We start from the raw sequence: 14,642 nt of genomic DNA, 5'->3' as shown, positions 1-14,642 counted from the left end.
GTTGAGACGAAGTATTGACTAAGGGGGGAATGATACATATCACCATAGTATTGTTGTCGAAGTTGTGATATAAGAACTTTGATACTGTGTAATATTACTATGACACTGTATAACAATGATCGAGAGCTTTTGTTTTCTCATTGTTATGGCTATGGAACTTCAACAACTATGATGCTGAATTGAACATCTATGGAATCATGGGAGTACTTGGAAAAGACGAAGTTTTCGAGTAGTGTTGAAGCACCAAGGATATCAAGCATGTGGACGAGAAGCTACAAAGTTTTATTTATTTTGTAATCCATATATATTGATAGTTTTGCCACTAAAATTGACAAAGGGGGAGATTGTTAGAGCACCGCTCGGTCTAACTCGCATGCGTTGCTATCTCAAGCATGTTTGTTAAGTTTAGGTGTCAAAACTATATGTCTTGATTTCTAGACTACTTATAGCTAAGTCTCGGTTTAGGACATATTAGTGTAGTTGAGCTCCAAACTCCATGGCGATTATATTAGGAAGACGAAAACTACTCGAGGAACTAGTGGAACTTCATCCGACTAAAAGGTATGTGGAGACTTGAACTTATCTATCACTCAAAAGTCTATCTCTTTATCTCCTACTCTTGAGACAAAGTTGTATAAGTATGATAGTTTTCATACATACACATTTGCTATTTCGAGCCGAGTTTACTCGCCTATCGTTTTCTAGAAATACGTGTTGGTAAGCTTTTGATTTAACCACTTTTCATCTTTATCCTTGACGAAAGTCATGATGACATTTCAATCTTGAAAATAGCTTTGATGACGATAGTCGTGAATAACGATTGTTATAACATTATAGAAGAATGTTTAAATGATTGAAATGTAGAGTTGAGATTATGTAACCAACTATGGATATAAGCATATATAGTGTGTTCGCACATTAGTGTATAAGTCCATGAGTCGAAAACCAATTGTGTGCACTTGTGCATGCGACATTGGTAAAGGAGACAGGTTGGGTACGCGTACTGGCGGAAGTTTTCTGACCGAAAACTTCTGCTGGAGTTTGTAGTTTACAAACTGGAAAACCAGTCACCTTAGTTATGCGTACTCACAGAAGTTTTCGAACCGAAAATTTCTGATGAGTTTCCAAACTCAAATCCAGTAGCTAAGGTACACGTACCCGTACGCGTACCCAAGCTGGTTATTTCTCAAATTGAAAGTTCATGAACTTAAAACAATAAATCAATAAGGAATGCAATCTTTGCAAACCATGGATATATTGTTCATGAATTGATTCAAGTGAATCAAACCGATTTTGTTTCAATTGTGTTTATGAATAAAGACCTAAGCAATTGAACAACTCTATCATGTAGTGCTCATGAGTCATTTGAAGTAGTTATGAGAAAGATGAATATGGTTGATATGAAAGTACTCATATGGCTAACCTCGGTTAACTATTTGTGAACCAACCAAGTGCACATATTTATCTACGGTTACTCAAACCTAAATGAAACACATTTCATTTGTGTATGACAAGCTAGGTTTCGATCTAACAGTTGAAAGATATTAGCTTGGAGAAATCAGGTTTTTCATCTAACGGTAAATATTGTATGCTTTGTTACCAAGGTAACTTAGATTGCAAACCCTGATTTGAAAACTATATAAAGGAGACATCTAGCAACTAGAAAAACTAATTCCCACACCTCCTGTGTGATACTAGTTAGTTTGCTAGAGTCGATTCTCCTTTAACCTTAGGTTTCCTCCCGAGACCCTGTAGGTTAATGACCGAAAGACTTCATTGGGATTGTGAAGCCAGACGAAACTACTTCTCTTGTAGTTGAGCGATCTGATCTTGCCATTTTTTTATCATACGAGTTCAATTGAATAATTTACTTGAGATTATATCTCCGATAGGACAAGATAAAAAGAAATCACAAACATCTTCGTCTCATCGTTTGTGATTCTACAACATCTTGTTTCGTTACCATATGATTAAGATTGTTGTGAGGTGATTGATAATACTAGGTTGTTCTTCGGGAATATAAGTTCGGATTATCAATTAGTTCATGTTCACCTTGATTTATCAAAAGACGGAACAAAAACTCTTTGGTCTATGTGTGAGAGACAGATTTACCAATCATAGACTTTTCTGTGTGATACAGATTTGTTTATTAAAGTCTTCGACTTTGGGTTGTAGCAACTCGTGGTTGTGGGTGAGATCAACCAAGGGATTCAAGTGCATAGTATCCTGCTGGGATCAGAGACGTAAAGAGCGCAACTGTACCTTGAATCAGTGTGAGACTGATTAGGGTTTAACTACAGTCCATACCGAAGTTAGTTTGTAGTAGGCTAGTGTCTGTAGCGGCTTAATAAAATGTGGTGTTCAATCTGGACTACGTCCCAGGGTTTTTCTGCATTTGCGGTTTCCACGTTAACAAAACTTCTGGTGTCTTTGTTATTTCTATCCGCATTATATTTTGTTATATAATTGAAATATTACAGGATGTGTGTTGTATCGATCAATTGTGAAATCCAACCTTTGGTTGTTGATTGGAAATTGATTGATCCTTGGATATTGGTCTTTGGTACCATCCAAGTTTATATCTCTTGTATTTGATAAAGAATCACAGATTTCTATTTGTTTGAGTATCGATCAAATCGAAAGATAGAGATATTAACTCCTTGATATACTTTCTATTAAGATTGATTCTAAATTTCTAGTTGATTCTCTTAAAAGTATATTAGAGTTAGTCCATACAGATTGCTAATCGAAATATAGGGTGAGGTTGTTGTACCCCGCTTTTTTAATTGGTATCAGAGCAGGAAAACACGTTAAACCTTACTCCCTCTGTCCAAGTTTACTTGCTTAATTTGGATTTTGCAAAAACTTGAAAGAAATTCAAATTACTTCCACATACATCATCGATCTTTCAAATTCTTTGTTCAATATACTAGTTTTCATATCATAGTTTTTGTTTCTTTCTTGATAATTAGAAAATTTTAATAGGAAATATACCAATTTTGTGGTACATATTTGTTAAAAAAAAACACAATTTAGGAAAGTAAAGTTGGAAGGAGGGAGTATAAGTTTGTGTTTGTCCGATCCTCAAAAGTTTATCCCTATGGGAAATCTTTTTGGGAGGCTTGCTCATGGCATCTGTAACGCACACCAGAGTTCCTTAAAGACTGCTCAGAGATTATTTTCATACCGACGATCTCTCATGATAATCTTGTGCCATCTAGAATATCAGAAGATCTAGATGTGAAGAAACAGTCTAAAGGAAAAACTAAAAATTTCTCTAAAGAGAATCGTCAAAGAAAACATGATCAACGCTCAAAGGTATGGACCCTCACAAGAATTACTCTTAATCTATTTGAGGAATACTATCATAAAGGATCGATTGACAAGGATCTATTTAGAGCGTTTGAAAATGTTTTAAAATTCTTAGAAAAGCTTAATTCTATAGAAGAATTGAATAGTTCTGATAGAAGTTTTGTACCAATCAAATCATGTTCTAATGATGTACAAACTATTCTAACTACCAGCTCTCTTGAAGTTGATAAAAAGATTTCATGTAAGGTTGGTAAAGGAACCATTTATCAGAAAAAGACATCTCTGTGTCATACGAAAAAAGGACCAACGGATTTTGAGTTTTATCACTATGATTTTACTCCTAATTCTCGCCACAAATGTTAACCAAAGAATTTTCATGAGAAAATCTCTGCATTCTACACCACCTGATTTCAGGAATGGCGTCACCCCATTTATATATAACTTGAAATGGGGCAAGTAACTGGTTGACTTTGTTTGTAAATTATTTTTCTTATTGATAAAAGCTTTTCAAAAAGTTTTGTGCAGGTATTCCTTCTTCATACTGGTACGTGTACCTCTAAAAACCTACATTCCTTATGTGGGTCGCGGTTCGGGAACGGGTCCAAGCCCAACTGTTAAAAGAAGTACGGATACGCCTACCCTTCTTCCTCCCTCATCTGTCCGCGTTCGTGAACTTTTAGGGTTCAATTTTTGTTCTCCATTAAAGCTTGTTGGAGAACAACTTGTAAAGGGATTTCTCAAGATAAAATTCAAGTAAGTAATCTCTTGCCAATACCCTTATTTCCTTCTAGAATCATGAAGAATGTTAAGGGTTCAAAAGGTTTTTCAAATAACCTAGGTTCTTGATACTCTTCAATTGATCTTCATATTGAACAAAACTCTATTAGGATTAGATTTGTGGATGAACCATGTAGCAAAGTATTTGAAAAGATTTCCTCTTCTGGGTTTATTTTAGAAAAAAATTTGGATAATACTAGTGGGTATAAGGAGGATTTATCTTGTTTTGAAAAATTCAAGCTTGGAAATATCTTTGATGGCCTTGGTGAAGGTTATGATACTCTTACTAGAATCTTCTATGCCAACATTCATGATGTTGTTCTTGAGGACATGGAATTCAAGACCATGGTCAATAGAGAAAGGATTCTAGTGAATAGAGAATTAATTTCAAAGATTACCAAAAGCCCTTTGGGTAATTTTCGTATTCCTAGACCAAGCAATGAAAGACCTTCACATGAAACCATTTTAAAATGTCTTTATGGTAAAAGTGTTGTGTGTAATGGAGGAAAATTTCCTACCAATCAATTAGATTTTCCTCTAAAGTCTTTTGGAAAATTGGGTATTTCTAACCTTTGTCCTTCCACGGTTGAGAACTCTCGTTGGAGTCGTGAGTTTGCGAAATTGGTCTATTACCTTGTGATGGAAACCAAATGTCTTGACATTTGTGGATTCATTATTTTTCAAATGTTAGACATGACTTCCATTGACAAGAAGTTAGGCTATACATGCTTGATTGAGCGTATTTGTCGAAACTTCTCCATTGAACCCATTGGGAACTCCATTGGCACCCCCAAGCTTGTTCCGCCGCGTACTTTCAATCGAATGAAGGAATATGCTTGCAAGAGACAAAGGTGTGACAAAACTAATGGTTCGAGTGATCCTTCTACGAAGCTTCTTCGCCAAATTTACAAAGGTGTTTGTAAATTGAATACCAAAGTAAGTTGTGTTCAAGAAAAATTACTTGTGATTGCTACCAAGTACCCCGATATTAAAGAAGACATGGACAAGGTTCGTTCCACCTTCATGGTCTCCGAAGATGAAGATGATGAGTAGTTTCTCGTGCCTCTTTTTAGTGGTGTTAAAATGTTTTTGACTTTTGTCTAGGAAACTTCTTAAGAGATTTTTATTCTTTTTTTTGTTTAAGAAGGAAAACTATGGTTTGGAATAGCCATTATTGTGAGTACACATAGCTATGTCCAACGTTTTCATCTTCATGTTTTTAGATTTAATTGTTTAAATTCTAAAGTTGGTTTGGAAGATGATTTTTACAGTATTAATCTTTATGGTTTTATATATTGCAATATGTTATGGGATACGTGTGTTTGCGTCCGTGAACTATTATTGTCTCATACATTGTCAAAAGTTATCTCGATTATATGTCGATATGAATGTGTTGATACAAAATCGATGAAATTTTTGACAAACAAAAGTTAAGCCTACTATTTCAATTCGTTGATGGAAGATAAGTTAAAATCTTTTGTTTACGAGGATTATGTCTATTGTATGTCGTTATGCAAATAGTGATGAAGATAGAATGAACCCTTGTATATTCCGCAGTATTGATCTTTCCATGATCCGTATGTTATGTATATATTGTGCGGCTCCATAAGTCTTCTTGTGTAATCATTTCAAACTAAACTAATCATAGATTCGTTTGTGATTATTTTGGTTGTGTATTCCGATTAAATTAATCATGGGTTCTCTTGTGGTTAGTTTAATTGAGAATTTTTTGGATACAAAATCATTTTGTGGTTTTTGATGACCAAAGTAATCATTCTTTTCTTGTAAAAGTAAGGTCGCTCTTGTTGTTCTTTCGGGAATGACATCAAATGGGGGAGAGTTCTTTTGAACTTGCGCTTAATTTCCATATCTTTGTGGGGAGTGCGGCTGTGGAATTTTGAGGAGTTATCTTGTATCTTTATAAACTCCGTGATGAATGCATCTAGCTTCGGCTATATGATTGCATCAAAACAAGTTGATATGAGCTTTTCTTTGGTCTTGAAGTGTCTCCATGAAAATTTCATTAGGATCCCGTTTTCGTACCTTTGCCAATTTTATTGAAAAAAGGGGGAGAATTAATATGTAGTTCACACTACAAATACATATGGTTTTCGGATCATTATGTAAGGGGGAGTGGTTTTCGTGTTGAGACGAAGTATTGACTAAGGGGGGAGTGATACATATCACCATAGTATTATTGTCGAAGTTGTGATATAAGAACTTTGATACTGTGTAATATTACTATGACACTGTATAACAATGATAGAGAGCTTTTGTTTTCTCATTGTTATGGCTATGGAACTTCAACAACTATGATGCTGAATTGAACATCTATGGAATCATGGGAGTACTTGGAAAAGACGAAGTTTTCGAGTAATGTTGAAGCACCAAGGATATCAAAGCATGTGGACGAGAAGCTACAAAGTTTTATTTATTTTGTAATCCATATGTATTGATAGTTTTGCCACTAAAATTGACAAAGGGGAAGATTGTTAGAGCACCGCTCGGTTGAACTCGCATGCGTTGCTATCTCAAGCATGTTTGTTAAGTTTAGGTTTCAAAACTATATGTCTTGATTTCTAGACTACTTATAGCTAAGTCTCGGTTTAGGACATATTAGTGTAGTTGAGCTCCAAACTCCATGGCGATTATCTTAGGAACACGAAAACTACTCGAGGAACTAGTGGAACTTTATCCGACTAAAAGGTATGTGGAGACTTGAACTTATATATCACTCAAAAGTCTATCTCTTTATCTCCTACTCTTGAGACAAAGTCGTATAAGTATGATAGTTTTCATACATACACATTTGCTATTTCGAGCCGAGTTTACTCGCCTATCGTTTTCTAGAAATACGTGTTGGTAAGCTTTTGATTTAACCACTTTTCATCTTTATCCGTGACGAAAGTCATGATGACATTTCAATCTTGAAAATAGCTTTGATGACGATAGTCGTGAATAACGATTGTTATAACATTATAGAAGAATGTTTCAACGATTGAAATGTAGAGTTGAGATTATGTAACCAACTATGGATATAAGCATATATAGTGTGTTCGCACATTAGTGTATAAGTCCATGAGCCGAAAATCAATTGTGTGCACTTGTGCGTGCGACATTGGTAAAGGAGACAGGTTGGGTACGCGTACTGGCGGAATTTTTCTGACCGAAAACTTCTGCTGGAGTTTGTAGTTTACAAACTGGAAAACCAGTCACCTTAGGTACGCGTACTCATGGAAGTTTTCGAACCGAAAAATTCTGCTGAGTTCACAAACTCAAATCCGGTAGTTAAGGTACGCGTACCCCAAGCTGGTTATTTCTCAAATCGGAAGTTCATGAGCTTAAAACAATAAATCAATAAGGAATGCAATCTTTGCAAACCATGGCTATATTGTTCATGAATTGATTCAAGTGAATCAAACCGATTTTGTTTCAATTGTGTCTATGAATAAAGACATAAGCAATTGAACAACTCTATTAACTGGATCTGATGAATCATTTGACTAGTTATGAGAAAGATGAATATGGTTGATATGAAAGTACTCATATGGCTAACCTCGGTTAACTATTTGTGAACCAACCAAGTGTACACGTTTAGGTACGGTTACTCAAACCTAAATGAAACACATTTCATCTAACGGTGAATATTGAATGCTTTGTTACCAAGGTAACTTGGATTGCAAACCCTGACTTGAAAACTATATAAAGGAGACATCTAGCAACTGGAAAAACTAAACCACACACCTCCTGTTATTATTTTATTATTATTTATCCTATTTTTCCTTGAATTCATCAAATTCCTTGATTTTATGGTATTTCTCTCAAATTAGGAAAAATTCCCTCAAATCATCAAAATACCTAGAAATATTAAAAAATTAGGGAAACTCGTGGGACAGGGCCCTAGCCGGCCGTCCGCGCCTCCACGGTCCCAAACTCCCTTGTTTTTATTATTTTAATATTTTTTGCTTCCCTAAACTCATGAAAACTCCTTCAATTCATGGAAACTCCCTAAATTAATCAAATTTCTCAAAATTCATGAATTTTTCATAAAATCATCAAAATATTATAAATTTAAGAAAAAGGCACCACAGGACCGTGGTCACAACCGGCCGATCATGCCTTAACCACAGCGGTCCCACGTCTCCTCATTCCTTATTTTATAATTATTTTTCATCATCTCATGGTGTTTTCCTCAGTTTCGTCGAAACCCCAATTTTGGCATATTTTCTCGAACGGATGCTCAATTGCACGCCAGAAAATATCAAAATTCTCAGGACTGAGACGCGGACGCCTTGGGGACACGAGCACGCTATCTTGACCGACCAAGATTGGCTCTTTGGCTCACGGAAGCCGGTCCCATCAATTTTCACAGTTTTGACCTAATTTGCACAATTGCTCGTATTAGGTCCAAAACTCTTCCAAACACTTTGGATTTTCATGAAGTGATCGTCAGGCGGTCACGTGACAACCCAGGGCCGGTTTCATGACTCCATGGTCGGTCCCTCGCCTCGTCATAATTAATTAGGTTTTCTCACCTAAGGCTCAGACGAGCATTTTCGAATAAATGATTAAACCAGCATTTAATCATTCTTCACCAACAAATCGTCAACTCTTCAGGAGTTCTTCGTATTTGCTCACGTGAGCATATGGACACTACATGGTTGATCCACGGTCCCATGTAGTCGCTCCCTCCTTCGTCCCATGGTTGAAATTCTGACGAACCATGAATTGATCATCAATTGATCAAATTAGGGTTTCTGAATCCAAGGATCATCATTCCAGATTCCAACCTTAATAATTTTACGACGACCTCATGGTCATTAATTTTATTAATTATGCTCGGTTCAACGACCAGTATTCTAATTAATATTTTTGGTACGCTGCCAATAATCCATCAGATGAGCAACACATGCTCAGACGATCAAATATTCAACAATTCATCACATGAGCAACACTTGCTCAGATGATAAATATTGCTCAAACCAAGGAATATTGGTTCAACAATCAATATTCAACGATCCATCGAATGAGCAATACTTGCTCACTTCATCGTAAGAACTATACCTCTGTCTCATGACATGTTCAATTCATGAGTTTCAGAACATCATGTTCAACTCAGCAACTACATGGACTCATCGTCCCATCAAACCACGAAGTCATCAATTGACTAACAACCACGAGACGTCAATCGTGTCACTTGGGGGATATCACTTAGGGTTTTGGTCTGGCGGTCTACGACACGTGTGTTCAAACACACGATGGAATGTGAGCAAGTCGTGCAATCAGTTGAAGGAATTCACGAGGTAGTGGGTGGAAAATCGACCAAGTCTCCACACGTTGAGCAACTGGTTTCAAACACGATCTCCACTTCCCCACTCCTTGATTCCATCAACTGTCACACTTCATGGAATCATGGTGTCTAAATTCCAGCAATATAAATAAGTCTCTGAATCATGATTGAAATCGCATCAGTATCATCAATCTCACGTCAAACGACAACACGAGATCATCAACTCATCAATTGAGCAACTACTCTCAATTGAGCAATTTCAATCACTCAGAGCTTATCGTATTCAGAATTCACACACCCACAATCTTTGATTACCATTGATTCCACACATTTCTCAGCTTCCCTCCTACAGATCAACCCATCCTCTCTTGTGACCGAATTTACTCTGGAACGTCATTGTCTTGATTTAGGCCGGAGTACTACAGATTGATCTCTCGAATCTAAAGCACCCCCTTTGCAGCGGTGCATCTGTGTGAGGTTTAACATTTCGCTCTCGGTCATCTCCTCAATTCCTTAAAAACCAGCAAATCGTTTTTCCCCATCTACAGATTGGCGACCACAGTGGGAGATCATTCTCTCGGTTGCAATCTCACAATTCACAAGATGGTTGGTCTTAGGACTAATTCAACTAATTCAGATCAAATTTCAAACGAACATTCCTCATGTACACCTGGCGGCATGAAGAAGATCCCGACTTTGGCAGAGTTGGCTCAAATCCTAGAGGTCCATACCAGGAACATGGACCTGATGAAGGAGACATAAACCACATCCTCGACTTTCTCATCAATTAACATCCGAGTTAGGCGGTACCCGCTCCAGAAGCTCAACACCGGGGACTGAACGTCATCTGACCCTCAAATCAACAGCTTCACCACATACGAGAAGCCGGTGGAACAAGAGGTCACACATTTGATTGAAAATCTATGTGAACTCCTGCACTTCTCCAGGGATCAGCGCACACTTTTCAGCACTCAACCAGATATATCCAGCGTGCAAATAACGCCACCAACACCATCAGTTGAAGAAGTCTCCCTAGTGCCTGGCACGATCGACACACATCTCTTTTGGAGAAGAAGATCGCATGACGGATGAAGGACACAACCGAGCTTTATGTCACTGGTTTCATCAAAGGCACCGAATTTAGAAGAGCTCTTGTTGACACCGGTGCTTCCACCAACATTGTCACTATGAAGACTCTCAGGATGGCCAGATTCCCACAAGGTAAAATCGTTCGCTATCCCATCCTAATGACAGGATTTGAAGGAAGTCAAAGCCATACATATGGATATGCATACATAGATTTGAGGGTGGGGCCGATTCGATCGAAAGCAAAGTTTCATGTGATCGAGCAAGAACCTGACTACCACATAATACTGGGACGCCCATGGCTCCATGATAACAAGGTGGTTCCTTCAACATACCATCAATGCATGAAGGCTCACAACAAGATCGTTCGCATTCCGGCTTCATCATCTCCTTATGCTCCCGTCTATGATACTGAGTTCCTTGAATCTCAAAAAGGCGTCCCGGAACCTCCAAGCAGGATTCGCAGTACTCCACTTCCAAGCTGGAAGACTATCGAGAAGGCTGATAACGATCCGTCATCCTCAGCTGCTAAAATGATCAAGTCACCTACTACACCGACTAAACGCCATAATGATCAAGTCTCAACTCCAGGCAAACTTCACGACCGATCGAGACGTAGAAGGGAGAGTCATTTATCGCCGACGGAAAGATTAGCAATTAATCGGGGAGAACGATGAAAAGTCTCCCCACCATGAAGAATCGTGTCAGAGTGAGCTATCACTTGAAGAAGAAGTCCAGATGCCCCACGACAACTACAGGACGGCACTGACTCTACCACTGACGATCTTGAAACAATCAACATTGGGACTGAAGACGATCCAAGGCCAATCCTGATCAGTTCACGCTATCACCAGAGGAGCGGACCGAGCTGATAAAATTATTGAAAGAATATCAAGATGTCTTCGCCTGGACGTACGAAGAAATGCCGGGTCTGGATGACAAACTCGTCACCCATCACCTGCACATCGTCCCTGGTTCCAAAGCTGTCAAACAACCGCCCAGACAATTTAGACACGAAGTCGAGGAGCAAATCAAGGTCGAAATCCAGAAATGTTGGCAGCAGGGTTCATCAAGCCTATTCTTCATCCAACGTGGCTAGCAAATGTGGTACCTGTTAAGAAGAAAAATGGTCAAATCAGATGTTGTGTCGACTTCAGGAACTTGAATAAATGTTGTCCAAAGGATGATTTTCCTCTACCCAACATTGACATGCTCGTCGATGCAACCAGTGGTCACGGTATGTTCTCATTCATGGACGGCTATAGTGGGTACAACCAGATCAAGATGTATGAACATGACGCCAACAAGACTGCGTTCCGTACTCCCATTGGGAATTTTCACTACACTGTGATGCCCTTTGGATTAAAGAATGCTGGTGCCACCTATCAACGAGCCATGACTGCCATATTCCACGACATGATGCACAAGCAAGTAGAACTATGTTGATGATGTGGTGGTAAAATCGAAGACTCGAGCATCTCATCTCGAAGTTCTAAGGCAGGTGTTTGAAAGATGCAGAGAATACAAATTAAAAATGAATCCTTTAAAGTGCGCATTCGGAGTTTCTTCCGGAAAATTCTTAGGATTCCTGGTCACGGCTGAAGGGATCAAAGTCGACCCAGACAAGGAAAAGCTATTACCACCATGCCTCCTCCACGTACCGTGAAGGAACTACAGAGCTTTATGGGCAAGGTAAATTATATTCGACGCTTCATTCCTGGATTAGCTCAACTCATTGCTTCGTTCACACCTCTGCTGAAGAAAGGAGCAAGCTTCACCTGGACAGCTGTTCAACAAGAAGCTTTCCATAAAATACAACAGATATTAGTCACCGGCCGTCATGAGGTCTCCAGTAGGGACGACCTCTGATTCTTTACACAGCCTCCAGTGACGTCGCCATCGGCGCACTCCTCGCTCAGGAAGACGACGAAGGCGTCGAACGACCGATTTACTACTTCAGCCGCACAATGAGAGATGCTCAACTCCGATATCCAAAGGCCGAAAGGGCATGCCTGGCATTGGTACATGCAATCCAGAAGTTCATTACTTACTATCTAACAGGGTCGTACTCATCTCCAAAGCTGATCCCATAAAGTTCTTGCTATCAAAGCCAGCCTTGATAGGGAGACCAGCGAAGTGGCTACTCCAGATGTCAGAATTTGACATAGCTTGCACGCCACCTAAAGCCATCAAAGGTCAAGCGGTCGCAGACTTGCTCGCTGCTTTTCCAGGGGAAGACACAACAACACTACATGAAGAAGTGCCCGGCGAATTCCCAGACATCTTGGTCATCAAGGAAGAAACATGGCTTCTATACTTTGATGGATCTGCCACCCCTAGTAGTGACACCGGAGGAGCGGGCATAGTGGTGTCTCCATCTGGTGAAGTTTTCTCACATTCGTTCAAGTTGGATTTCCACTGCACCAACAACTCAGCGAATATGAAGCCTTCCTATTAGGATTATCCTTGGCCAAGCAAGCAGGAGCAACACACCTCGAGATAAGGGGAGATTCAAAATTATTGGTCAACCAGATGAATGGAACAATTCTCTCAAAGAAATCACACTTGCTCCATTCAGAACCGAAGCTCAGCGACTGTTGACCTATTTTGCTGACGCAACGATCGTCCATACTGGACGGACTAACAATAGGCATGTTGATTGCCTAGAACTCTCGCCTCCAAGCTGCAATTCGAAGGAGCACAGAAAACGATCACTGTACAGAGGCGTACAGTATCTTCACTTGGCTCACTCAGATCGAAGACATTCCAGCGAACGATTGGCGAGCACCCATCATTCATGAATTGAGCAGCTCTATTTCAGAAGGCCAAGTCAGCCTCAAGGAATTGAAGAACTACTTCTTGCTTCATGGAGGATACTATATCGAAACCCTGATGGATCTCTATCACGATGTCTTGGGAGACGAAGCGAAGACAGCTCAAGCGCATACATGAGGAAGTCTGTGGGCAAACGTTTGTGGTAACACTTTACAGAAAGCTTCAAAGAATGGGGTACTACTGGCCATCCATGGAGACTCAGTCAAGAGCTTTACAAGGATCTTGTCCTGATTGCCAAACACCTCATCATCACTTGGAGGTTTTGATGGTCCACCACACTGGGGACTGGAGGGAGCCTTACATCAAATACTTCCGGGACAACGAACTACCACTGGAAAAGAAGAAAGCGGTCAAACTCATTTAGAAAGCTAAGAGATTCGTCTATCTCGATGGGATCTTATACCGCAAAAACTTTGGTGGAAATTTACTGAGGTGCTTAGCCGAACATGAAATCCCTACAATCCTGAAGGAAGTACATGATGGAGAACATCAAGGAAAGAGGAAACTATTTCTTCAAATTCATGAGAAGTAGTATTGGCCGACCATGGAAGATGATGCAGCCGCACACGTTCAGAGGTGTCACCAATGCCAAACCCATGGTAATATCATCCACACTCCTTGTCTCCCGTTGAATTCTGTGAATAGTCCGTGGCCTTTCTACAGCTGAGGACTAGATATTATTGGGAAGATCAATCCAGCATCTTCAAAACAACATGAACACATCATCACTGCGGCAGAGTACTTCACCAAGTGGGTCGAAGCTCCTCTTCGAAGCACTAATGGAGTTACGATTGCCGCCTTCATCAAAGAGCATATAATATGCAGATTCGGAGTTCCTAAGCATATCATCACAGATAACAGAACTCTTTTTTCTAATCAAGATGTTGAGAAGATGCTCAATGAATATGGGATCAAACAAATCTTCTCCACGCCTTACTATCCACAAGGAAATGGTCAAGCAGAAAGTACCAACAAAACTTTGATCAGGATTATCAGTCGGACGATTCATGACAATCCTCGATCATGGCATGAGCAATTACCCATGGCTCTATGGGCTTACAGAACTGCACCAAGGAGCTCAATCGGTACTTCGCCATATTCCCTTGTCTATGGAGCCGACGCCATACTTCCAGCAGAAATCAAAGTTCCCTCAGCCAGGATTGCAGCATCCAGTGGCGTACAATTGGATGAAGCTGAAATATCCAAATCAAGAATCGCTTAATTGGATATGCTTGAATCAAGGAGAACCAAGGTGGAAAATATGTGGAAGCTTACAAACATAGGGTCTCCAGAGCCTACAACAAAATGGTAAGACCTCGAACATTTCAAGTAGGAGATTTGG

Source organism: Papaver somniferum, chromosome 3 (assembly GCF_003573695.1).
Source record: "Papaver somniferum cultivar HN1 chromosome 3, ASM357369v1, whole genome shotgun sequence".
NCBI lineage: Eukaryota > Viridiplantae > Streptophyta > Magnoliopsida > Ranunculales > Papaveraceae > Papaver > Papaver somniferum.
Note: the sequence above shows the minus strand (reverse complement) of the source record.